This window comes from Eptatretus burgeri, chromosome 15, assembly GCF_056783735.1.
Source record: "Eptatretus burgeri isolate ZD-2024b chromosome 15, Ebu_testis_v1, whole genome shotgun sequence".
NCBI classification, from domain to species: Eukaryota; Metazoa; Chordata; class Myxini; order Myxiniformes; family Myxinidae; genus Eptatretus; species Eptatretus burgeri.
Genome location: NC_140975.1, coordinates 57,681,034 through 57,708,716, shown reverse-complemented (window position 1 = coordinate 57,708,716; position 27,683 = coordinate 57,681,034). Strand labels below are relative to the sequence as shown.

General features: G+C 48.0%; 1 protein-coding gene across 4 annotated transcripts in view; it reads left to right on the top strand.

Moving 5' to 3' along the window:
* LOC147012258 (inositol-trisphosphate 3-kinase B-like) overlaps window positions 1-27,683 on the top strand; it is an 85,520-nt gene that overhangs the window by 809 nt on the left and 57,028 nt on the right. The window lies entirely within an intron of this gene.

Below are 27,683 nucleotides of genomic sequence, written 5' to 3'. Positions count from 1 at the left end.
GTAATCTTAAGAATCTTTCCGCGTGAACCGCACACTGCAATGTCGATGCGGTTGCGCTGGTGGAGCAACGTCCTGATTGGACGGGAGGTTGGATGCAGGGGGCGTGGCTCTCGTTTTGAAAGGGGAATCCGATGACAACCGATATTGAAAGTATTGATAGGTAGTGGCTAGTTGTGTGTCGATGTGGTGAGCAACTTGCAAAGCGTGAGCTGTTTCCCCTTGATAAACGATACCTGTCGTTCATGTATTAAATTTTAATACTTTTTATTAAATATTAATTAACCTCTTAAATATTAATTTTCTTTGCTGATGACTCCTTCCTCTGCCGTACCATCGGTCATCCCTCAGACCGGCAAGCAGCAGCTTCTTCGCTCACTGCTGATCTGGATAAAATCACAAACTGGTCCAACACGTGGAACATGTCTTTCAATCCTGACAAATCTCACACTCTCACTATGTCTCATCGAAAGGACCGTTTAGAAAACCACCCCATCCAATTTCTCAACAATACTCTGGAAGAAGTCTTTTCTTTCAAGCTTCTGGGTCTCACTATCTACCTTGACCTTTCCTGGAAAAGCCACATTTCAAACTTCGCCTCCAAAGCCAGTCGCTGACTGCGAATCCTCCGTCGTGCTAAGTCCTTCCTCAGCCCACCTGAGCTCCTGACCACTTACAAAGCTTTTGTCCGCAGCCTGATGGAGTACTGCTCTCCCCTCTGGGCTGGTGCTCCTGCCTCCCATCTTTCTCAGCTTCACGCTGTAGAAACCAAGGCATTTCAGATCATTGGCATCTCCTGCAATGAGGCTGAGTCTTTGGGCCTCTCACTCTCTCACAGCAGGCTGGTTGGTGGTCTTTCTGTCTTCTGCCGTCTCCTCTCCAGACTCGCCCCCACCCCCCCCTGCTCTCTCTGTGATTTGTCCCCACCACATTTCCGCAGGGCGCTCAAGGTCCGCCAACAACCCCCTTTTGGTAAAACTACCAAAATCACGAATCACTGCTCACCTTCACTCTTTCATTCCTCTTTTTCCCCGCCTTTGGAATAAACCCCCTCACTCTATTCATTCCCATTCTTCCCTCCAGGCCTTCAAAACAGCTGTTCACCACCACCTCTTATCATCCCCCATCAAAATCCTCGATCTTTTCTACCCCCGATAATCCACCCAAGCCCACCTCCTTCAAATTCCCTGCTTTCCATCCTGAAAGTCCCTGTAATGTCCATCTTCTATTCCCCATGTTACCCATCTCATCCCTCTCCCTTCCACAGATCTCCAAATGTCTCTGTTCCCCACTATTTTGTCCTTCCCACTCCCTCCCCTCCTGTCTCATGCCCCCCTTGATGTGCGTTGTGCGTTAGCTCTCATACGAGCCTCGACATGGTATACAAAAAAAAAACTGAGGTTGTGAACGATACTCAGATTATCCAATTTTGATGTGAAACCCCGTTTATCTAAAGACTTTTAAAAAGACACGAAAGAATGGACTGAAATAACCAGGTGGGTTCACCTCCCTCCTCACCAACCCGTTGACTCATCTCTCCCTGCGTCTTACACCTGTACGATTCTCTCCCCCTTCCCCCTCTCCTCCCCCCCCCGACCCCTTCCACAGTGTAATCTACCTCCTCACCCCTTTCTCTACTCTGCTCCCTTTGCCACCATTTCGATTTGCTCCTCTTCTCTTACCTTCCCCCCCTCCAATCCCTCCATCACCCTGCCCCTCCTCGCGATCTCCCGGAGTCCTGGAGCTGTGCCCAGCTCATGTAGCCAGGCCCGCTTGCCAACATGCGATTTCCATGGGGTTTCCCATCGGCGGCTTCATTTTCCAACCGCGACTACTCGACGCGCAGCCAGATTACCAATGTTTCTCAGAACCACGCCAATGGAAACTTCAAGAGAACGCCCCTTTTGAAACTCTCAAAACAAATGCGAATTCTTTCTTACCGCATTCACTCTCCACATACCACACACACCCCCTTTGTCCTTCCTCGAGGCTATACCTCCTCTTCAAATCTCCGCCTTCCTCTTCCCTCCCCAAAGGTATGAGCAAAATTGCTGAGCTATGACTTTGGTGACCTGAGGGCTTTAACATCTCCCATCAGGTCAAGGCTGCATGAGTGTTCATTTCCATCAACGGAGCGAAGATTGGTTGCAGCTTGAGTGGTGTGTTCGAGCAAAGGAGGTGGAACAGTTCATCAAAAATATTCAGATTGTCGTTTACTACACGAGAATGAACTCGCATGCGCAACCTGTCCTGCAATTACTCATTCGGTTCAGTTTCAATAACTGGTCGAATCATCAGTCCCATTTCACGACATTAGTTACGCTGCAGTTTTGACATGATATTGCATTCATAAACGATAACGGAACTCGGTAGAGCGGCCACTTGTCGGCTGGATCGCCATCTGGAGCTTCACCAAAATCTAATCGGCTTGTTATGGTCACCCACCAACTCATCTACCAAGTTTTTCGTCCGAATCCGTGAATCTCAATGCTGAAGAATCACTTTGAAAAATTATAGTATCTGATGCCAGATCTTCAAAATCGAATCGATTTGTCCTTGGCACACGCCCAATCTGTCCACCAAGTTTCGTCCGAATCCGGCTACAACCTTTTCAGATATTGTGCTATATATCGGTGTTGGTCCGATATATGCCTGGTGTTGGCTTAATGGTTGGGGTAGTGGGTTTTGGATCCTCGGATTCTGAGTTCAAATCCCACTCAAGTGTTGAATTAATACCAGGTGGGGTTGACTCTGCCTGTCGTCCTTCCGAGGATGGCAAAATGAATACCAGCTTGCTGGTATCCTGTTTCGGAGTGGCGACCCGTCCAGGATTGTGCCCAATAGCCAAGGAGACCGCTTAGACAGCACCAACGCTCTGCACAGAGTATGGTCCCAATAGATGGACGGATGGTCCAATATCTTCCTGGTGAAGAATCACTTTGAAATTCTCGGATCTGGATCCGGATCATCACCAAAATTCAATCAATTTGTCCTTGTCGCACATCCAACCTGCTCACCAAATTTTATCTGAATTTGTTTATAACCTGAGATATCCCACTCACAGACAGACAGACAAATGGATGAATACATAATGTCCGTCCACCTTTGGTGCCGGAAGTCATAAATCTATCACCAAGGAGGAGGAAATGAACCGTCATGTTGAAAGTAATTTTTATTTTAGAAGATGCTACACTAAGAATAAAATCGTGTCTCTCTTTCCCATGGAACCTTCGTGTCAAACCAGCCAGGGATCCTCGTCTTCAACAAATGCCCATCTACCTTTGATGTTCTTTATTTAATTTTTCAGTGTCAGACAGCAGACAGCACAACTTGTGGGTTGTGGGTTCACCTGCAGAAGCCCCTTGACATAGTCTGTGCGATTTGTTGTTTTAATTTTACTCGAATGTGCCATGGTGTCTCATTTGCAACAACACGCTGCAAATTCCAGGCATTTTGGGAAATGCTTCTTGCATTGAGGTCTCCTGTCTCCGCGATGTAAACTCTCACCCTGGTGTTTCGCAGGCAGGGTCTTGCACCAATGAGTACGTCGTCAGTGATATGTGGTTGTTAAGCCAGGTGTCCCTGTTCTTGCACCGCCCGGTGGACGTTATGTAAAGATCCCAGGTTTTTTACTGGCCGAAATTCCTGCTCCACTCCAACCCCTGGAAACGCCATTTCGTTATCCAGGAACCCCTTACGGTAGTCCCTGCCAGTCGGTATTACTCTGTTGCATTTACCATTGCCTTCACACAAAGCTTGCCAGAGCTCAATGACACGCTCTCGGCGATTCTAAGAATACGCTGCTCACTGTTTGAAATTATTAACATGAGGTTTGTGAATTTGACTTGCTTTGTAATGGAAACTTGATAAAGCACCTGCTTGCTGCGAGTGTTTGCATGCTGCCACAGCTTACAATGGAAAATTCATTTGATCTGGGATCGAGATAAAGCAGGCATGGTAAGGCTATGCTTTGTGTCCGGGGGGGATAAACTAAACGAACACCATGAACTTGATTGCTGAATAATTTGTGTGAACGACGTATGTGGTATTTCGGCAAAAAATGCTGTCGGGAATGCACTTGTAATGTTGTGAACAAATATATAGCAGACAACTGGGTGCCACGTCTCTTGTTTAGACTCGAGCAGGAACACGTTTCTCATGCTGATGGAAAGAAAAGTAAACTGCAGTCAGAGCAAGTGTAGCCCATTCACCTCTGGTTATGGTGTTGTTTGTATATTTGACAATGTAATTTACTTAATAATGCAATCTAATATAATGTATGCTTTATTAGTCCGTCCGTGCGCAGCGAGAGACTCGGTTTTTGCAAGTGAGTGCATGCGTGTGTGTGCGTGCGTGTGCGTGCGTGTGCGTCCAGTGAACGTGTGACTACAAAGCGAATGCGGACGAGCTTTGCATTTTGAGATGCTTTCTTGTTGATTGTTCCAAAAATGTTTTTCAATGTTTTAAAAACATTTTTTGAAGCCACTGAGGTTCTTGGAAGATGCGAATGACAGAGGGGTGGTGTTGACACAGTGATTAGATGGAGGGATCTGTTGTTATATGCCAGGGAAAAATGGGGAAGGAATGAACACACAGGCATCATAAGTAGGAATGTATGGATAAGGCAAGGACATGTAAGTCCATGCGAAAAGCTGGCAAACAATGAATGTCTTGTTCCTTAAATACATAAACTACGTCCCAGACCCTTTGGAAACCCCTTCTTTGAAATTTTTTTTTTTTTTTACTGATGACTCCACATTGTCACACAGTACCCCCATCCCACTGACGGGCATACTTACTGTAGGTACGTCACTTCGCTGATTTGGAATTTATTAGATGCTGATGTGATTAATGGAAAATGTCTTTCAATCCTGGGGAGTCTCTGTCTCACCATGTCGTTCTGGAAGGATCATCAAACGAACGCACCCATCTATTTCTATGGTCAACTACTGGAAGAGGTTCAGTCTCTTGAACTTCTCGGCTTCACGACCTCACCATATCTTCAGCCACCCATATAACAAAGCTGGCTTGAAAAGCCAGCCCCAGACTTGGCATCCTTTGTTATTCCAAGCCATTCTTTGAAAAATCTGAGCACTCACATCTGACAAGGCGTTAGTAGCTCGATTGAGTATTGCTTTCTCCGAGCATCACATCTCTGTCTCTTGGCTTCTGTGGAATCTATAGTGTTGTTCTTCTGTGGAACTCTCAACATATTGGAATCACCTGTGAAGAGGTCGAATCACAAAGCCTATTGCTCTCACATGGAAGAATGGACTGTGACCTGTTTTTTTATTTTATTTTGTTTTTAAAACCTCTCCTCCAGTCTAGCTTCCTCTGCTCTTCCAACACTGAGCTTTCCAACCTTCCCCAACTCTTTGCAGATGCACGTACGTCTTCTTCCACGAACCTTCTCCTTGTTAAACTTCCAACATCCACGCTTTCTGCACACCTCCACTCTTTTTTTTTTCCTCTTCTCTAATTTGTCGAACTGCCTTTAATTGCACTCTCTTCCCTCCAAAGCTGGCATTGCATCACTGTATTCCACATCCCTAAAAGGCTTTTTTACTCTCTCTCCCTCTCTCTCTCTTCCAGGAACCAAGATTATGTATACAAAAAAAATGTGGAATAGCTCACTGTGTGTGTACAGGATAAGACGGACAGTGAGAATATGAAACATCAGGAATAGGAATCGTGATAGCATGAGTTGGCGATGGTTTGCCATTTTAAATAAGTGGAGAGAAGTGCATGATTGGACAACTCAAGGAGACGATTGCATCCATAGTCAAGAGAAGAGAGGGCACAAAAGAGGAGAAGTGAGCAGTTAATCGAGATTCGGAGAGGGTAACAAGGCTGGGTTTCCCGCTGAATGAGTGTGGCCTTGTTGGGTTTGTGAGAGAAAAAGAGCTGATGAGAGGGATGCAGGTAAGACGAGACTGGAAATTGGGCAATAATACACTCCTCAGGCACCACGCTGTCTGCGGTTGGAGAAGAGGAGGCCTTGTACCTCAGCTTCCTGGTGAGTTTCTTCATTTGGCTTCAGGGCCTTAGGTTCCACTACTTCAATGGGTACAAAGTGAGATCTGGTGTCATTATCGAATGATTTGGTTCTACAGAGGATTCCAAGATGTCTCCACACTCTGTAAGGCAGCTTGAATAGATGTGATTGGCCCAGAAAAGATTATGGCAGTTTGTTCATACAAGGAGCTATAAAGACTGCACTTCTGCCAGAGGTTGATTGTCGAAGTAAACACTGGAGGGTTTACATATATATATATATATATATATATATATATATATATATATATATATATATATATATATATATATATATATATATATATACACACACGTACACAACACCTTATGGGTTAGATCTTGGAAAAACAACTATTTGCAAAATGTCACCAAGCAACAAACCATGCAACAATTTAAACCAGCCAAACATGCAGTCAATAAACAGTGATCAGTAACTGGTGTAACCTGGATATCAAGAAGTTCGAGTGCAGAATGAAGTAGATGTGCTTAAGGCAGGTGCGGAATGAGAGCGGTGAAATAACATTGGGAGGTAGATTCAGCGAAAGTCAACACTGAGAAAATAATGTAGGGTTATTAGGTTATTGATGGGTAAACCAATCATGGTGATGTCCCTCTGACTCCAACATTCCATCTCCCTCTGATGTTCTCCTCGCCAATCTTATGTCCCGACACAAAGGAATTGAAATGAAGTCCAGTTTGCAGAGGTTGTCTACACATGACCATCAATTCCCCTTCATGTCCATTAACGGTGTCAAACCCCTCCATGTTAGTACTCTCCTCTACGTCATCTGATACATGCTCATGTCCTCCCAACCTTCTGTGTTGCCCCTTCTTCAGCATCCCTCCACTACATGTCACTCCTTTCTACATCCCCTCACTGCCTCTCCTCAAAACTTCCCCTCACACAGCTAACTCCCATCTTCCTCCCTCCCACCTCATATCTTTGCTCTCTCCTGCCTCTTCACATATCCCCTATTGTACCACCCCTCTCAGTTTACCCCCACCTACCTCCCAACCAGATTCCCCCACAACCTCAAGCTCCACCCCCCTGCTCCCTCCCAGCCCCCCTGCCCACTCCTGTCCTGGCTCCATTTCCCCCTTTCCATATTCCTGTATCCTGCCAACAGCACCTTCTCCCCTGTCCCTAACTGTGTGGACGTTAAACATTCGAGACCTCCACTCCAACCTGACATCTCTCAATCCATGCCACTGCTGATAAACTGGACATCATCTCTTTAACAGAATCCTTCCTCACATAGAATGTCCCTGACTCTGTGGTGTCTCTCCCTGGCTGTTGTCTCCTCCAGACTCCGGTTTGATAGGCCTGAACCCGGGACGGCGGTGTTGCACTTTACATCAATAACTCAATTTCTCACTGCCCTTACATTTCCCAACCCCCAGGAGTACCTTTGACTGTGACTTCCCCTCTGCACACACATCTTGTTTGTCTGTGTGTTGTACTGTTCTCCAAATAGTGGTTTCTATCGACATATATATGTATATATGTATATATATATATATATATATATATATATATATATATATATATATATATATATATATTTGTATTTGTATTTGTATTTGTATATATATATTGTTACGGATTTCGCGCCCGCCGGCGTGCGAACGGCCACGTAACTCGAATCGCGGCACGTCGCCCACCGGACGGACAATCCAGTCGTGACCCTCTCGGACTAACGCCGGGAACCAGTCACTGGTGGACCTTTCGGTCTCACCGCGATCGAGCCAATCGGCCCCCGCGTGGGATAGGGTTGCTCGCCAAATTCGACCTACCTAAGTACCCACACGGAGGGTAGACCGGGCGATCGCACCTCGCCGCAGGTCGACTTCGGACACGGGCCACTTAAGCGACCCGTTCCGTACTATCGGGATAACCGAGCGGTGTTATCGTCGGCCTCGACGGTTCGATTAATTATCTGGCGTATTCAGCCCACTACCAACCCTTTACGTGAAGCAAGATGAGGATTCAATGAAAGAAATGACGAAGCGAAGCGGGAAACAGTTCAACAATAAAGCACATTTATTCGCGATGAACGGAAAGCACACATATTCAATTCCACCAAAAGCACATAGAAAAGAAGAGAAACACAATGCAATTCCACCAAAAGCACATAGAAGGAAAAGAAACACAATGCAGAGCTAATACCGACTACGCGAGCACACGGCAACACTTATTAAATTTTACTTCACAGACGGCGCCGACAACACATATCCAAAACCAAGAAAAAGAATACCCTCAAGGATGAGGCGGGCCTGAGGCCGAGACCGGGTCAGGCCTACCCGTCTGGTGATGAGACGCGGAGCGGCGATGGTGCCTCAACTCCGCGGGCCTCGCGGACAGTGTCTGGTAGGGGGTGGGAAAGGGGCCCCCTTGGTCGCACTATCTCAGCGCGGGGGGAAACAGGAGGGGGTTGCTGATGCTCGGGGGAAAGGAGGATTTCTACTCTGTGGTTCGAGTCCCGCGACGAGCGTGTCCACCTCGGCCAGGTCGCGCCGTCGGCCTCCCTGGTGTGCAGCTCCCGGCACGACGCGAGCACCCCCTCGTCTGCCCTCGCCGCCTCTCCACAGCTCCGTCCTCTTCGCTCCGACTCCAACGCACACGACGACGACCAACTCCTTCTTGCTTCTTCTTCCCAACTCCACCGACTGCGAAGTCTTAACTCCCCTCCACTGACGAACGCGGTCGCTTATATAAGCCCCGTGGCTTCGCTCTCTCATCTTTGACCCCCTGCCTTCGACCTTTCACCTCGCTCCCCATTGGCCCGAGAAAAAGTGGGCGTGAATGCATTTTGATCCATAAATTTGCATATAGCGACCGCCCTCCAACGCCCTGGAGGCGGGGCCAAATCGCCCCTCGCTCACCGATTGGACGGAACAAAAGTGGGCGTGTGTCGTTTTTGATCCGTTTTTGGAGCTGAAAATCCGTGGTTTTGTACACGCTGTTCGGCGCGCGCCCTGCACGAGTCCAACACCGGTACCCACAAGCGGCGCAAGAACGGTGGCGATGCGTCGGTTGCGAGGTGTGAAGCGGCGCCGCGGTGGGTGGTTGATGTTGTGGTTGGTGGTGGTAACAATGGCGGTTGGTCCAAAATAAAGATAGTAAAAGAAAAACGGCTATCCTGAAGAGTCGCAGCACGCATAAATGACATTTATTCCCACTAGACAACGGGTTTGGGCCTAACTACACATGTACTTACCGAGATATCTCACCTAAGGGACCTGAATGGTGGTTTGCGAATTTGGTAACCACAACAATATGTATTCATATATGTATGTATATGTATATATATATATGTATATATATATATATATATATATATATATATATATATATATGTATGTATATGTATATATGTATATATGTATATATGTATATATGTATATATGTATATATATATATATGTATATATATATATATATATATATATATATATATATATATATATATATGTATATATATATATATGTATATATATATATGTATATATATATATGTATATATGTATATATATATATATGTATATATATATATGTATATATATATATATATGTATATATATATATGTATATATATATATATATATATATATATATATATATATATATATATATATATATATATATATATATATATATATATATATATATGTATATATATATGTATATATATATATATATATATGTATATGTATATATGTATATATGTATGTATATGTATATATATATATATATATATGTATATATGAATATATATATGTATGTATATATGAATATATATATATATATATGTATGTATATATGAATATATATATATATGTATGTATATATGAATATATATATATATATATATGTATATATATATGAATATATGTATATATATATATGAATATATATATGTATATATATATATATATATATGAATATATATATATATATATATATATGAATATATATATATATATATGAATATATATATGTATATATATATATGTATGTATGTATATGTCTATATATATATATATATATATGTATATATGTATATTGTTGCGGTCTTCGCGCCCGCCGGCGTGCGACGGCCACGTAACTCGAATCGCGGCACGTCGCCCACCGGACGGACAATCCAGTCGTGACCCTCTCGGACTAACGCCGGGAACCAGTCACGGGTGGACCTTTCGGTCTCACCGCGATCGAGCCAATCAGCCCCCGCGTGGGATAGGGTTGCTCGCCAAATTCGAACTACCTAAGTACCCACGCGGAGGGTAGACCGGGCGATCGCACCTCGCCGCAGGTCGACTTCGGACACGGGCCACTTAAGCGACCCGTTCCGTACTATCAGAATAACCGAGCGGTGTTATCGTCGACCTCGACGGTTCGATTAATTATCGGGCGTATTCAGCCCACTACCAACCCTTTACGTGAAGCAAGATGGGGATTCAATGGGGGAAAAGACGAAGCGAAGCGGGAGAACAGTTCAACAATAAAGCACATTTATTCTCGGCACACGGGAAGCACACAAATACAATTCCACCAAATGCACACAAAAAAGAAAACACAATTCCATTTACACAAAAAGCAAACATAAAAGTGAAAACACAGTGCAGAGCTAATACCGACTACCGAGCACACGGCAACACTTATACAATTCTACTTCACAGACGGCGCCGACAACACATACCCAAAACCAAGGAAAAGAAATACCCTCAAGGATGAGGTAGGCCTGAGGCCGAGACCGGGTCGGGCCTACCCGTCTGGTGATGAGACGCGGAGCGGCGATGGCGCCTCTCTCCGCGGGCCTCGTGGACAGTGCCTGGTAGGGGGTGGGAACGGGGCCCCCTTGGTCGCACTATCTCAGCGCGGGGGGAAACAGGAGGGGGTTGCTGATGCTCGGGGTATAGAGGATCTTTATTATGTGCGACGAGCGTCTCCACCTCGGCCAGGTCGCGCTGTCGGCCTCCCTCGGGTGCAGCTTCCTGCACGACGCGAGCACCCCCTCGTCTGGTGTCGCCGCCTTTCCACAGCTCCGTCCCCTCCGTTCCGACTCCAACGCACACGACGAGCAGCTCCACCGCCCGCGAAGTCTTGACCCTTTGCTTCCGACTCTCCTCTTCTTGACTCTCCGACCCCGTTCTGCTGACTCTCCGACTCTCTCTGACTGACGAACACCGTCCTTTTATCCCCCCGTAACTTCGCCTTTGACCCCCTCCCTTTGACCTTTCACCTCGCTCCCCATTGGCCCGAGAAAAAGTGGGCGTGAAGGCTTTTTGATCCACAAATTTGCATATATCGATCGCCCTGGGGGCGGGGCCAAATCGCCCCTCGCTCACCGATTGGACGGAAAAAAGTGGGCGTGTGTCGTTTTTGATCCGTTTTTGAAGCAGAAAATCCGTGATTTTGTACACGCTGTTCGACGCGCGTTCTGCATGAGTCCAACACCGGTACCCACAGCGGGGCAAGAATGGTGGCGATGCTACGGTTGTGAGGTGTGCGTGAAGGTCGTGGCGGTTGTGGTGAAGCGGTGGTTGTGGTCGGTGGTTGATGTTGTGGTTGTGATCATGGCGGTTGGTCCAAAATAAAGATAGTAAAAGAAAAACGGCTATCCTGAAGAGTCGCAGCTCGCATAAATGACATGTATTCCCACTAGACAACGGGTTTGGGCCTAACTACACATGCACTTACCGAGATACCTCACCTAAGGGACCTGAATGGTGGTTTGCGAATCTGGTAACCACAACACTACCCCCTTCCCTTTTTACAGACTCGTCCCGAGTCGTCAAATTTTCGTGTGCCATCATGTGTAGTTTTCCCCTAGTACATTTTACCTACGGATCCCTGAGTGCGACATTCATGGTATTCGTGTCCCCAAAATAAATAACCTGAGGGCTGCGTAACTACCTAAACAAACTCACTCACACGGACGACTTAAATAAAATTGCCGGCGCTAAGACATACATGCCGGGGGCGCACTCATATTTACAGTACATCTTAACCTTAACTTACAAATCTTACACTAAACCATGGTCCAGGATCATTGAACTCTGCAAAAGAAAGCAGTTAGCAGGGAGCCAGGCTGCCCGCATGCAGTCTCTGGCTCAAAACAATGCAGGTGACAGGGAACGTGGCTGGCTGCTCACACGCAGTCCAAGGCCTTCCCTTTTGAACTGAACTCAGTGAACCACAACGGTGCTTGGGCTGCACAAACGCAGTCTCCGTGCCAGCTCAAGTGGCACACGCAATGAGCACAACGAATGGATGCATGAACGCAAACACGGTGCACGGGCCGCCACTGCAGGCCCGTGTTGTAGCTGCCAACAGGGCAGTTCTCGCAGCTTGCAAACTGTTGCCTTGCGGATCCTGGCGCACATGGAAATGAACAGGGGGGGCAAAGCAAAATTGAACGGGGCTGGTGAACCTGGGCAGTGGGCATGGCATGGCAAAGGTGAGCAGGCAAACACAGCCGGCAGATGAACTGGCCGGCACAGGCCTCGAAGAAAAACAGCCAGCAGATGAACTGGCCGGCACAGGCCTCGAAGAAAAACAGCCAGCAGATGAACTGGCCGGCACAGGCCTTGCAGCACACAGCTGCCGATGAACTTGGCCGGCCTCCGCCTTGAAGCAAAACACGGCCAGCCGATGAAGTTGGCCAGCCTTTGCCGTTCAGTGGAGGTTGGTGGAGGGAGTGCGGTGGTGCTGGCCACTCGGAAGGCGGGCTCGGACCTACCTACCTGTCTCCCTCCCAACCTATCGCCTTTGCCTGTCACTGTACATACCCACTCCCTTAATTTGTCAAACCCCAATTTAGCCCCAACTTATTTTTTTGTTGTTTTTATTTTTACTTCCCCACTATAAATCGTCCCCTAACCCCCTTTATCGTCTTTGTTCGGCTAACCTATCCTGTCACCTAGCCTACTCCCAACCCCTACGTTCCCTTCCCGGAGGGGAACAAGGGAGAGCTAACGTCCTGTGTCGAGGCCCAACGAAGCCTCAGAATGGCCTCCCCAGAGTTCGGCGATCTATAACCAAAGTGGGTCCAGCGGCCCACAACGACAGCGAGGGGATGGATGGTGCGGAGGGGTACACTTCCTAATCTACCCTATCCATTTAACTGTTAAACTACCCCGGGGCTTTCAACAAGCGCCTCTCGCTTAAAGTATTGGTTCTAACAACCCAGATTCCCGTCGCCTGTGTTGGTGTCCTCACAATTTCGGGCCTCGCCCCCAATTTTCTCTCCGTGCCCTCACACGGTCTCCTGGCTGGGACACGTGGCTCCCTTTGGCAGGCACGACCCTCTGCCGATTCTCCCGCTATGGCACCCCGGGCACTACACTGCCTCCGAGCCTACCAGCTCCCTAACACCGGGGAGTGCCCCCATCGCACCTCCCCTGAAACGCACACGTCGCAGGCCGGCCTCCCGGGCCCCTTTCGGAGGGTCACCCGTGCCCACAACACTGCCCACGTGGCTAATGCCGACCCCGGCCCCCGCCCCAACCCGGCCCACCCGTGCCGCCTACTCTCTCCCGGCCCCCATGGGCCCATGGCCTACCGCGGCCGACTAGCCTGGTGCCCGGGGTACCCACTCAGCGATACTCACCTTTCGCAGCCACGCTCCCAAGCCCGTCAACAGGGCTCCTGCACCCCTCCAAATGGGTCTCGAGCCTACTTTCCCACCAACAGCAAAACGACCTCCATTTTTCAATTTGACTAACCCAGCTAACTCACTTTACTCTGACCCCGGGGTCCCCTGGGCGGGAGTCACTCCTCCCCCCAATCACTCATCGCACCATGCATTCCCCATTCACTCCACTCACACAGACCCGCTGGCCTCACTCACTCAACAAGTACTCACCTCACAACTCACCAACTCTTCAACACACACACCACTGAACTCTGCCATCCTTCTAACTACCTCCCCTAACTAACTCGTGCTCCCACGTCGTCCCTTAAACTATAGCACGTTCCTTTTAACACTACGTAGCTAAACTACGTCCCCTCTACACACTCACTGTCAGTCACTGTCTCCAAAATAATCCCATTTTATTTCCCAACCTAACTCTGGCTACAATCCCTCTAACTAATCCATTCCACGGACTCCATGAGGACTTACCCCCTGCCCCATGGAGTCGGTCTAGCTAAGCTAACCCTTCCCCCTAACTAGTTTCCATCCTGTGCCCAGGTAAGGGGGTCTTTCACCCCTTGCCCAGGAATCCTGTGTACCCGAAAGTGAGGCTTGTTCCCCTTTTTTTTTTTCTTTACATGCGCAGCGCCAGCGCGGCAACTCAGAGCTCGCGCACTTTGCACCTGTCCGTGACGTCATGCAGCTGCACGTGTTCCTCGTCCCTCCCTGGACGCCACCATCCGGCAGAGATACCCCTCCTGCCGGATTCCAACCACACGTGCAGCCATGACGTCACCGTGCGAAAAAAAAAAAAACACAAGCCCCACGTCTCGAGGGGTTCCCCACGCGAACACATGTGCTTTGCCCGTTGGAGCTTAACACACACGATCGCGTGGAGAACCCGTCCGGTCCAAATCCATTTACCTGCCTAAACTTTGTCCGTCCGCGGGATCGGCAAATCCACCGCGTGCGTTTCCGGACCGGGACTTCACTCTCGCAAGCGAGCACGTGGTGGTCTCGTGCGTTGCACAGCACGAACCGCGTGCTCACTGCTGGGCGAACCCGGCACGGTCCTCGAAACAACCACAGCCGCTACTCGGCTTTCTCTCCTCTGTCGCCGTCTCCGTCTCCATTCCACACACGCATACCTGCGTGTCACGACGCACACAGTCCACACCATCACATTCACACGGGGAGACGCGGCTGCGTGCTCCCGCATGCCAACCGACATCTCCCTCTCATACCGCTCTCTCACACACACGGTCTCCCTGGCACACAGCGACCTTGCACACGGCCGTTCACTCACGCGTGCCTCACTACTCACACAAACCATACTACTCACACGTGGTGCTCCATTCACTCGCGCGGGGGCACTCACCCGCTGTGCCTCATCCACACACCGTGCCTCATCCACACACGGTTCCTCACCCACACACGCGGGGGCACTAACCCGCGGTGCCTCATCCACACTGGCCGTTTCACTCACACACACGGCCTCTCTCACACACGGTGCCTCATCCACACACGGCGTGCTGGGAAGCACGTACTCCGGCACCATCGCCACCACACCAATCACACACGGGGTCGCTTCCACACACGGGGACGCACTCACACCTTGCACCACACACACAGGGACAACCATACTGGGGATTCGTGTCCCCACAAGGGTCTCCGGGGCCTCTACACCCCCCAAGCTCTCCGTGCACCTGTCCACAGCACTCCTCCCCTCAACCTCGCAAAGCACGACCGAACTCACCTGGTCGTGACTCGCCTCAAGGGGGCATACTCCCTCCCCTCTTTCCTGGAGGAGGCCATCCAGGTGCTCGCACTGGGTCCCTACACAGTCCGCCAGCTCACCCCCATTGTCCTCCACTACCTCCGTGTGTGCATGCGCGTCACTTACCCCGTCTTCATCGTGCAGTCTTCCCTCTATCGTTCCCATCTCCCGTGTCTCTGCCAACTCTTCACCCTTTACCTCCCTTGTCTCAACTATTATTTCTGTTGTCGTCACCTCGTGTCTCGTCTCACACGTTTTGGTCTCCCCATTTAATTTTTCCCTTTCGGTCATCGTCACGACCCTCGCCCAACACGTTCCACGAATTATTTTTTCACCCGCCTCCACCGCGGGCCTGTCAGCCGTTGCACCCCCACCCAGCTCGTTTGTTCCGACACGTGGAGTCGCCATTTTAAGTTCCCTGCTCACGGCCTTCATGCCCGCCTGCAGGCATCGGCCCATGTTCTGCGTCTCACCCCGCAGCTCTTTCATCTCTTCCCTCATTTGCTGTGTATTCGCATCCATCGTCGTTTTCACTTCATTTGTATTTGTATCCATCTTTTCGTTCATGCCTTTCATTTCGTTTGTATTTGTATCCATCTTTTCGTTCATGCCTTTCATTTCGTTTGTATTTGTATCCATCTTTTCGTTCATGCCTTTCATTTCGTTTTTCATTTCATTTGTGTTTGCATCCATTTTTTCGATCATTGCCGCCAGCATGGCGCATAGCTGGGCCATGTTGGATGCACTCAGCTGAGCCGTTTCGGCAGGGGTTGGGGAAGGGTTTTGGTGGAGAGGGGGGGGGGAGGTGTCATACACCGCGGCCGCTGCCGCACCCACCTCGGGCCCTGGGTTCAGTTGGGCGAGTCCGTGTTCCTGCACAATCAACATTTCCTGCTCGGGGATTCCATCCTGAGCCATGGATTCTACATTACTATTACACATACCTAATCCACCCGGCACCCGCTCGCCTTGAGACGCCATCTTGCTTCTCGTGAAGGGTGAATTTGCTCGCTCGTAATTTGGAGGGAATCGGGGGTCGCTTCTCTCACCCCTGGACCGATTCCCGTGAATTTAGCCGGAGACAGGAGAGCCTGTTTTCCTGTTCTCCGATACCAGTGCCGCGAGGAGGGCGATGAATTTGTATCCCACTCCTGACACCAGTGTTGCGGATTCCGCGCCCGCCGGCGTGCGACGGCCACGTAACTCGAATCGCGGCACGTCGCCCACCGGACGGACAATCCAGTCGTGACCCTCTCGGACTAACGCCGGGAACCAGTCACGGGTGGACCTTTCGGTCTCACCGCGATCGAGCCAATCAGCCCCCGCGTGGGATAGGGTTGCTCGCCAAATTCGGACTACCTAAGTACCCACGCGGAGGGTAGACCGGGCGATCGCACCTCGCCGCAGGTCGACTTCGGACACGGGCCACTTAAGCGACCCGTTCGTACTATCAGAATAACCGAGCGGTGTTATCGTCGACCTCGACGGTTCGATTAATTATCGGGCGTATTCAGCCCACTACCAACCCTTTACGTGAAGCAAGATGGGGATTCAATGGGGGAAAAGCCGAAGCGAAGCGGGAGAACAGTTCAACAATAAAGCACATTTATTCTCGGCACACGGGAAGCACACAAATACAATTCCACCAAATGCACACAAAAAAGAAAACACAATTCCATTTACACAAAAAGCAAACATAAAAGTGAAAACACAGTGCAGAGCTAATACCGACTACCGAGCACACGGCAACACTTATACAATTCTACTTCACAGACGGCGCCGACAACACATACCCAAAACCAAGGAAAAGAAATACCCTCAAGGATGAGGTAGGCCTGAGGCCGAGACCGGGTCGGGCCTACCCGTCTGGTGATGAGACGCGGAGCGGCGATGGCGCCTCTCTCCGCGGGCCTCGTGGACAGTGCCTGGTAGGGGGTGGGAACGGGCCCCCTTGGTCGCACTATCTCAGCGCGGGGGGAAACAGGAGGGGGTTGCTGATGCTCGGGGTATAGAGGATCTTTATTATGTGCGACGAGCGTCTCCACCTCGGCCAGGTCGCGCTGTCGGCCTCCCTCGGGTGCAGCTTCCTGCACGACGCGAGCACCCCCTCGTCTGGTGTCGCCGCCTTTCCACAGCTCCGTCCCCTCCGTTCCGACTCCAACGCACACGACGAGCAGCTCCACCGCCCGCGAAGTCTTGACCCTTTGCTTCCGACTCTCCTCTTCTTGACTCTCCGACCCCGTTCTGCTGACTCTCCGACTCTCTCTGACTGACGAACACCGTCCTTTTATGCCCCCGTAACTTCGCCTTTGACCCCCTCCCTTTGACCTTTCACCTCGCTCCCCATTGGCCCGAGAAAAAGTGGGCGTGAAGGCTTTTTGATCCACAAATTTGCATATATCGATCGCCCTGGGGGCGGGGCCAAATCGCCCCTCGCTCACCGATTGGACGGAAAAAAGTGGGCGTGTGTCGTTTTTGATCCGTTTTTGAAGCAGAAAATCCGTGATTTTGTACACGCTGTTCGACGCGCGTTCTGCATGAGTCCAACACCGGTACCCACAGCGGGGCAAGAATGGTGGCGATGCTACGGTTGTGAGGTGTGCGTGAAGGTCGTGGCGGTTGTGGTGAAGCGGTGGTTGTGGTCGGTGGTTGATGTTGTGGTTGTGATCATGGCGGTTGGTCCAAAATAAAGATAGTAAAAGAAAAACGGCTATCCTGAAGAGTCGCAGCTCGCATAAATGACATGTATTCCCACTAGACAACGGGTTTGGGCCTAACTACACATGCACTTACCGAGATACCTCACCTAAGGGACCTGAATGGTGGTTTGCGAATCTGGTAACCACAACAATATGTATATATACTCCTCTTTGGACACAAGCAGGGCGTACAGACAAGATGGCATTCCTCTCCATGTCTTGAAGGAATGTGCTTCAGAACTTGCATCCATGCTTGCTCGTTTGTTTTGTTTTTGTTTAAAAACCCAAACTTTTCCTCTTACCTGGAAACATGCCTTCGTACAACCTATTTTAAAGAAGGGTGATCATTCAAACCCTTCTAACTACTGCCTCATTGCTCTGACTTGTACTGTTTCCAAAGTCTTTAAATGTACTCAATTCCCATTTTCTCAAGCATCTTCAATCTCAGTCTTCTATCTGACCACCAATATTGTTGCAGATTTGGAAAACTATCGCACTCAACATCCAGGTTCCTATAGCTCAGTTACATCGGTAAGTATGTGTTTTATAGATAGCTCCCTTTCCCTTGTCTGATGGGTCATTAAATGTTCATGCGCTGTGATTTATTTTTATAGTTCGGATTTTTATTAGAAAATAAATCAGCAACGACAACAGAAACGACCGTTACAACAGTTCTGCAGAGAACAAGGACAACCCTCTGCTTCAGGATTCTCCGCGGGCCGAGTGGGGGAGGGGTCCAGCCGGCGGGGGCGCATAAAAGGGGAGGCAGAAGCTGGTCAGAGGAGGGCATCTCGTGACCTGGACATCTTGTCTTGCTGGAGCGTTTGTCTTGCTGGAGCGTTCATCTTGCTGGAGCGCTTGTCTCAGGGAGCCTGTCTGGTCGGTCTTGGTCGACATCGTCCTTGTCCTCCTCACCACGACCGAGAGCTCGAGCGATGCCAGACCCCGCAGGAACCGCAAGGGTCGCCCACCGGTGTCCGGGTTTGGCTCGCCTCTCGCCGGACCGAGTCAGCTTGAAGACCGCACGAGGCGGACAGGTCCGAGATAGGCCTCAATACAGACCATTTGGTCCGGTTATCTTTGGGTGTGTGCGTGTGTGCGTGTGTGTGTGTGTGTGTGTGTGTGTGTGTGTGTGTGTGTGTGTGTGTGTGTGTGTGTGTGTGTGTGTGTGTGCGTGTGTGCGTGTGTGCGTGTGCGTGTGTGCGTGCGTGCGTGCGTGCGTGCGTGCGTGCGTGCGTGCGTGCGTGCGCGCGCGCGTGTGTCCGTGGGCCCGTCTTCCAAGTAGGAAATCGTATAAGTGCTTTTGCTGTATATACCTTGCATACGTGCTTCTTGAGTCCCCCGGACTCTGTATAGAATTGATTGATGAATTTTGTGTGGACAGTGGCGTGAAAATGGGAAAGCAGGGAAAACGGGAAAGCCGAAAAACACCTCAATGGATAGGTTATGAGCTGTAGTTGTGCACCTTGACATTAGTTTTTTTGACAGACATGAAGATGCGAGGAAAAAACGGTATTTTTAATCGCGCTAATATATTATATTGCGAGACGCCAACCATGATGACGCTGCTTCTTTAATACACGTTTAAACCTTTAGCCCCTTATTTCTGTATTCCCATAACGGCCTTTAACAACAAGAATGATAGCTTCATGGTCCTAAGGGACTCGTATGTTCAAAAGACAATACCCTTATACTTAATATTCGGTTTAGTTCTGCTTCTTGCGTGCTTCCCTAGTTTCCCCACATTATTGGATAAATAAATCCCATTTGTTCAATGTTTCGGCTCGTTCGTGTCCATTCCTTCATTGGCTGAGCGTGCTGCGTGTTGGAGAAATAGTAAAATCGGTTACGGCTGAAAGGGGACATTTGGACCGACGGATCTCGGCGATTAAACCGCTCGGATCGCACCTGGGTCGAGCGCGCTCGGCGACTCGTTCCGTACGGGAGCCGTCGAGGGTGTGAAGACTCGGTAGTTTGCCACGTGGCCTCTCGGTATTTTGAAGATTTGGCAAATAACCCTGTACCACGTGGCCAAAATATTGACGCTTCACGGTCCGAAAGGGACCCGTACTCTTCGGACTTTTCCGAAAAGTACGATCTGAATTCTGGGCGATTGGTCGAGCCGACTCTACTGCTCCGTCTGGTGGCCGTGCTCGCGGCCGACGCCCGGCTCCCGCAACAATATGGCTTTCACAAGGCAAGATCTACAGGTAATATCCTTTCTTACATTAGGAATGTCTGGGCCTCTTCTTTGAGAGACTTTGGGGAATCCTTTGTTGTCGGCCTTGGTATATCAAAAGCCTTTGACAGAGTTTGGCATTGGGGTTTGATATCCAAGCTTCCCTCTTTCGGCTTTCCTCCTTCACTCTGCTCTCTCACGTCGAGCTTTCTCCCCGACCGCTCTATCTCCATAATTGTTGACGGTTCAACATCTCCCCCCTTCCTGATCAACACCGGTGTACCTCAGGGTTCCGTCCTGTCTCCAACACTCTTCCTTCTATTTCTCAATGACCTTCTTTCTTCCACAAATAACCAAATGCACTCGTATTCTGATGACTCAACATTACATTCCTCCACGTCTTTCCCATCTGCCCCCGTCTTCCCTCACTCGATGTACATCTCGTTTCATCACAGCCACCTCTTTAAATTCGGATTTGGACAAGATCTCCCAGTGGGGCAAATGTAATCAAGTTAAGTTTAATGCTTCAAAAAGTCAATTTCTTCTCATCTCTCTCTCTCTAAAACTCCTCTCAACTCTCCAATCTCCTTTGAAAGCTCGACAATTACACCATGTGATACAATAAACCTACTTGGTATCACTCTGACATCAAATGTATCCTGGAATCCACACATTACGCAAATAGCTAAGTCTGCCTCGAAGAAATTCGGAGTCCTGTTCAGATGTCGAAGATTCTTATCCTCTGAACAGTTGCTCCAACTATATAAAGGATTGATTCGTCCTTGTATGGAGTACTGCTCTCACATCTGGGAAAGTTCAAGCTCCACATACTTCCTGGAAAGAATTGAATACAAAGTTATTCGACTTGTCAACTCCACTAATGTGACCTCAAAACTCAAATTACTCCGCATAGTCGGTGCTCTTTCTCTTTTCTACAGATATTACTTCGTATTCTGCTCGCAAGAACTTGCTGCTTGTGTACCTCCACAATTTGTGAGACCAAGGAACACTCGACAAGCCACTACATCACATGATTATTGAGTAGCCATTGGCAACTCAAGGGTGGGCTGTTACGATGTTTGTTTCTTCCCCTCCACTGCCAAACTCTGGAACTCTTTACCTTGTTATGTGTTTTCAAACACTTGTGACCTTCCCCTTTTCAAAAAGCAGATTTTTTTTTTTTTTAACTTCCTCAAAAAATCTGAGACTATTCTCTTTTTCTTCACTTTTCTGTCGCTGCAGTTCTTTTATTTCATGCCTAGCCTCGATGAGGATTACATAGTCCATCCGTGACTGGAGCCTTCGACGTAACAAACATGCACGATGTAAATGTGCGTGTTCTGTTGTTCGGACTCGGTCACTGTTCATGCCCTGGTAGTGAAACATAATGTTTAGTAAATTACTGATATTGTTGTTTTTTTTTAAGATTATCACCATTTTCTTGTTAACTCGTATTAAAAGTACTACTGTGGGGACGTTTCCTTTTCCTGCCATTGGGATGCTAAGAAAACGAGGGAGATGTCAGAAGAGAGCGAGGTGGGTTTTCCTTTTCCTTCATGGTTTTAAATTCGGCCAATCACTGTTCAGCCCTTTTAGGGCATGTGCCTGATGTAGATAGTTTGGATACCTCTTTCACATACCAATATTTACCTCTCGGTGACGGGATTCATTTGCAGCTAACAGCTTCGCTATGTCACAAGCATTTCCTGTTTGTAACCCTCGTAACTTGCATCATGTTCAATATTACACTAGAACTACGTTGTCGATGGCACACCATCGCATATTCCCGCGCGCACTGCTTTGTCCCATTAACGCTCGGTGAAATTTTATCTTGCAAAATGGATTGACTATTCTTTTCTATTTGATGTGCTTTATGACCAAAGACTTACTATGTTTACTAAATCAGAAGTCATTGCAAGCATGTCAACATTTCATGAAACATTAAGTTAACACTGTCCAGCAATATAGAACTGTGCATCAATTTAATCATAGGAATGAACTGTGTATAATATTACTTATAATTATTCATAATCAATTGGATAAATACAGTAAAACCAGTGACTGTTTGTCACTCATGGGGGCCACATAAGTAAGTTCTTTATAAAATAATTTACCATGTACAATGGTAAATACACTCAAAAAAAATCAATCCCCATGACTCCATCCCCTCTGGCCTGGCCCCTAAGGGTCATCTCAAAAATCCGACGGTGTTGTGCACTTCCCCATACATATATCTACTATGTCCCAAAGTTCCTATCTCAAACAGTGTAGGAGGAGCTATTTTGACCCCCTATCCGCTAAGCACCCCCTGACCCCCAAGCACCCTCTGATCATCATGTGTTTAAAAAAATATGTTGTTAAATGTATAACTCATGAATATGTTTGATTTAAAAAGCTATGACAAAATTTATTTTTTAATCGACCCCCATGACCCCAACTGCTCTGGCCCGGCCCCGAGGGGTCATATCAAAAATCCGAAAGTGTTGTGCACTTCTCCATACATATATCTACTATGTCCCAAAGTTTCAAGTTCCTATTTCAAACGGTGTAGAAGGAGTTACAGGGTAAGACGGACGGACGGACGGACGGACGGACGGAGACAATCACAATATTCCCGCTTTTCTTCGAAAGCGAGGGAATAATAATACCCATCTTCCTCCATTTCTGAACTCGCACCACTACCTGGTGGATGTGTAAGATCCCATGGTGTCTTTCCCCATGAGTAGGCGAGTTATTGGCAGCACTGGACAAATTACAAATTACTGCCCAAATTACCTTCAGTCGAACATCAAGCTTCGAAAAAGATTGGGAAAGATCTTTGGGACTGCGAAGAATGGTGGAGTCGTTGAGATCTGTCTTACAGGAGTTTGGCTTAAACAAAAACCAACTAGCACATTACCGGGAAGGTGATTGCGTCACCCCTACCCCCCCCCCCCATCCACCCCACCAATAGTGACACAGACGTACACAATTACATTTTTACTGAGTAAACTCACCTATGCAATTCTAACAAATCAACAAAAACTTCTCAGCCTCCCTCTCCCAATTCTGTCCCATCTTTGTTCTCCCTCCCACCCCTCAACCCAAGGTCCTCACCCTTACCCCCAAACCCTAAGGCATTGATCCCCTCCCCACACTCAATCCTTCAGGTCAGGTATCGGAGCATGCGCCGGAGCAGCGCGTCGCTGCGTCCACTTTCCAATGGTACTCCAGGGCCCTCCGTCTGACCATCCCCCAGGCAGATGCAAAATAAATAACAGCAAACCTGCGTAACCTCTGCAGTAAAAGAGCTGCTTGAGAGAAAGGGTAATTCTGAAGTGTAATTCTCAAGGGTTCTAAAGGGTAAATTTTAATTTTAATGGTAATTATAAAGCTTTATAAAGGTGAAGTTGTAAAAGGTTCTCAAGGGATGATGGATGTTCTCAAGGGATAAAACAGCAGGGATGATGGACGGTCTTGGACAAATAAGGGGTGTCGGGAGGAATGAGGGGTAGGGGAGGACACATGGGATGGATAAGATGGATACAGAAGCAAATAAAACTCTCAATCACAGAAGTGATTTTGTATGGGGGATGATCTGAGATGGTGATGAAAAGCTTTCTTTAAGACTGTGAGGAGAGAGAGTTTCTTCAGGAGGAAGTTGATAGTGGGACCATGGTGCCCTGCACAAACCTGGCAGGGATAAAGCAGGGAAGTAGCAGAGGGTGAAAGACCAGCAAGGGGAATGTAGACGACAGAGAGATTACCAACCTGTCTGTGATGGAAGGGGAAGGGGATTACCAACCTGTCTGTGATGGAAGGGGAAAGGCCAAGTGACTTTGGTTCCAATGATCTTGAAGGCCTTGGTTTACATGGTAACAAGCTGAGCAAGGTATGAGGCAGGGGAGCCAGCCCAGAGGAGAGAGCAGTACTCCATCAAGCTGTAGAAGAAAGTCTTGTCGGTGGATAGGAGTTCACAGCTCTAGCAGCTCAGGAATGCTACCGAAGGACTTTGTGTGACAGAGGATGTCCAGTCTGGCTTTGGAGGCCAAATTAGAAATGCATTTTGCCCAAAAAGGTCATGGCTGATAATGTCTTCAAGAGGGTTGTTAATGTAGATGGGGGGGGGGGGGTGCCAAACTGTCCTTTCGGAGAGAAACAGTGGCAAGTGAGAGTGTGAAATTTGTCGACATTGAAAGACATATTACAAGTGTTTGACGAGCTTGTGATTTTGTCAATGCTTGAAGAGAGGGAAAAGGCTGCTGCTTGTTCATCTGAAGGACGAGGAATGTCACGGCAGTGGGTGGTATCATCGGCAGAGAGATAAAGAGGATTTTTCAGAGTCAGAGAGATCATTGATTAAGATCAGGAATAGGACTGGGCCGAGAACACTGCCTTGAGGCACTCCAGCCTTGACAGTGAGAGGAGATTAAAGGATTCTGTTGAGAGCCACACGCTGGCTTTAAGAGTCGAAGCCATGTGTGAAGTTCGCCTTGGATGTCAGAGACAGAGTTGATTCAGAGCGCTCAAACAAGCATTCCAACGGAACGGAGTGCTCGGCACCGCTTAGCAATATGGCGGCCTCCACGTAAACAATGCTATTGTGTTGCTCAAACAAGGATGGGAGTGGAGGGGTTTTGCATGTTTGCAGATCTTGAAGTAAACATAACAACATGAAATGCACATTTCAATAATATGAGTTTTCATGACAAAGTAATGGCTCTGAACATTTCATTGGATGTATCATTTTGAATCCGACTACGGCAGCCATTTTTTTCTAACATAACGAAGCACCTCTCTTAATCGCTTGCCCGAGCGGCTTGCAAAGTGGTGATACGGAACAACTGGCTTGGAAAGCGATAGCAAGCCGCTTGCTAATGGAACAACCCAGAAGATGTGTCCATTACCAAGTTTCTTGTGGAGCGCTCACGAAGTGGCTTGAGCAATCGAGCAAATTCTCCATTGAAAACCGTTGATAAGGAACGGCTTGTTTGGGAACTCAACACACCCCAGGTTTCTGTGGCAGAATTCCCAGGCTGAGATAATATTCGGAGCAGTAGATAATGGAAGATAAGTCTTGAAGTGACATGGCCACTTTGTAGTCCTTGCCCATCTGCTTGAGTGAGCTGCCAGACTCGCCGGGATTGAGGGGACTCTTCAAGAATAGCCAAAGAGATAAAGACAGGAACGCTTTAAAAAAAACTTTTCATCACCCACTAACTATACTGCCATTGTCATGATAGTCTGACTGATTCATCATCATCAAGAGCTTTTCTTGATGTCTCCAATCTCCATACATCCACGTCTGTATCCGATTTTCAGGTTTAATCTTCATGACATGGAATCTAGCAATCTGCTAAGTGCATAGCTGTTGTATGTTCAATGGTGCTGCTCAAATCACTATCTACCTGGGGAAAAGCCAGTCAAAATGGCAGGTGCACAAAACCCAGCACGACAGAGAGGATGACGATACACAAAGTTATGGATTACGTCCAATTAATTATCTGCTATGAGGGAATGGGAAACTGGAACGGATCGAAACGGGATTCTAAACATGAATGGGTCAACTGGAGTTCTGTAATGGAGCCAAAACATGGCTGTTGCTTGCGTGCGTCTATAACACATCGTGTTTATATCGCTTGGATGGATTCCAATTCCACTGCGCCATTGTAAGATAATTGGATTTTATTCCAAAAACCGAAGCAGCATTGCGGGTCTTGCGAGATCAACGCGATCCAGATCGAGCTGCAGGAACTGCTTTACATTACATCTCCTCTCCTTCAGAATGAAAATAAATAAATAAATGAAAATAAATTTAATGATTGGATTTTACTTACAATCAACAAATGAACTATTTATATGAACACCCACCGACGCACAAAATCAAAGATTCAGTTTGTCCGGCCGTTTTACAACACGGCCTGAGCGAGTAGTAGAAGGAACAGGCTCGTGGAGCTGTTCATCCAGCACAACGGTGTGGGGGGCAAAAGAGGTGTATTTGAAGGGGAAGGGGGGAAGGAGAAACATTGCAGTGATCACCATTGCTGGTATGAGAAGGGGAGGAAGTATCACTGTGTTCATCATCGTCTGAGTTTCTCACCTCTGGCTCGTACACATAGTCAGTGTGGTTGGCCAGCTTGTTTGAAGATCGGAGATCTTTGCGATTCCTGTGGAACAAACGATTTCCTGCTTGGAGCACGTTGGACCTCGGGGACTCGTGTTTTTGTACCATTTCACCAGGAACCCATTTTCTAGTGCCAGGAAGTACATCCATACGGACTTTCCGACCCTGAAAAGATGGCCGCTCTTGTGCTACTGCATCATGATAGAACTTTTGCTTGGTCTTTTCCATGTCAAAATACCGTTTAACCTCATGAAAGCTGTAGGGTTTTGGTACAAGTAAGCTGCGCTTCGCAGCAGCTTGTTACGTGGTCTTTGACCCATCAACAACTATGCAGGGGACAAGTGTAGTCCTTCTCGGGGAGTGGTGCGGTCGTCCAACAAAACCAGATGTTTGTCCTCCGCTTTCTTCCACAATTGTTTTACAGTTCGCACTGCTCTTTCAGCATCACCGTTAGCACGAGCAAATCGAGGGCTGGAAATAGTTTGGTTAATGCCATAATCAAAACAGAATGATTGCGAACTGCAGCTGATATTGGGCTGACCCATTCGGTTGGATCCTCCACCGGAGTAATGAAGCCTTTACCTACCATCTTATTCAATTCCTCTGATCCTAGGCATTAGCGCAGCGGGTTGCCGACATACAGCATATACAACCCTATTGGCTGTTGGGTGTATTTTGATTCCATAGACCGCTGGTAGGGTACCTGAAGTACCGATGATATCGGGAAGATTTCGTAGCTCTGGGGGAACCGATTCATCATCCGCTGACGGAACCCCCGCCAGGGAACTCAGTCGAGCAATAAGGCCAAGGTTCTCAGCGGTCTCCCCCGATATCACTTTCTCCTGATCCAGATTGACCAGCTCGCATGAAGCTATTACGGACCTCCCCTCGAATTCCAGGGAAAGATCCGTGGAAGCAACTGGCCAAATGATGTGGTTGGAATAAGTTCTCTCAGTACTCTTAGACTTGTGATGTTCAGTGTTAACTGGTAATCTTTGAAAATCCCTGAGTGTAAGTGTATTGCAGCTTGCCCCTGTATCGGTGGCATTGCGAACCCGTTGGGTTCCCGTTGTGACCGCGGTTGATGAAAAAAAAAATCACTTTAAGAGAAAAAAAAAGATAGCTTCAGCGAACTATACCGCTGAGGTTGTTTGCATTGATCAAATTCTCCCGAAGAGTACTTGACTGAATCGGGAATTCATTTTTTTATAAAAAAAATTCCGTTGCCCGATTTGAACAAAACTGGATACTGCACATCG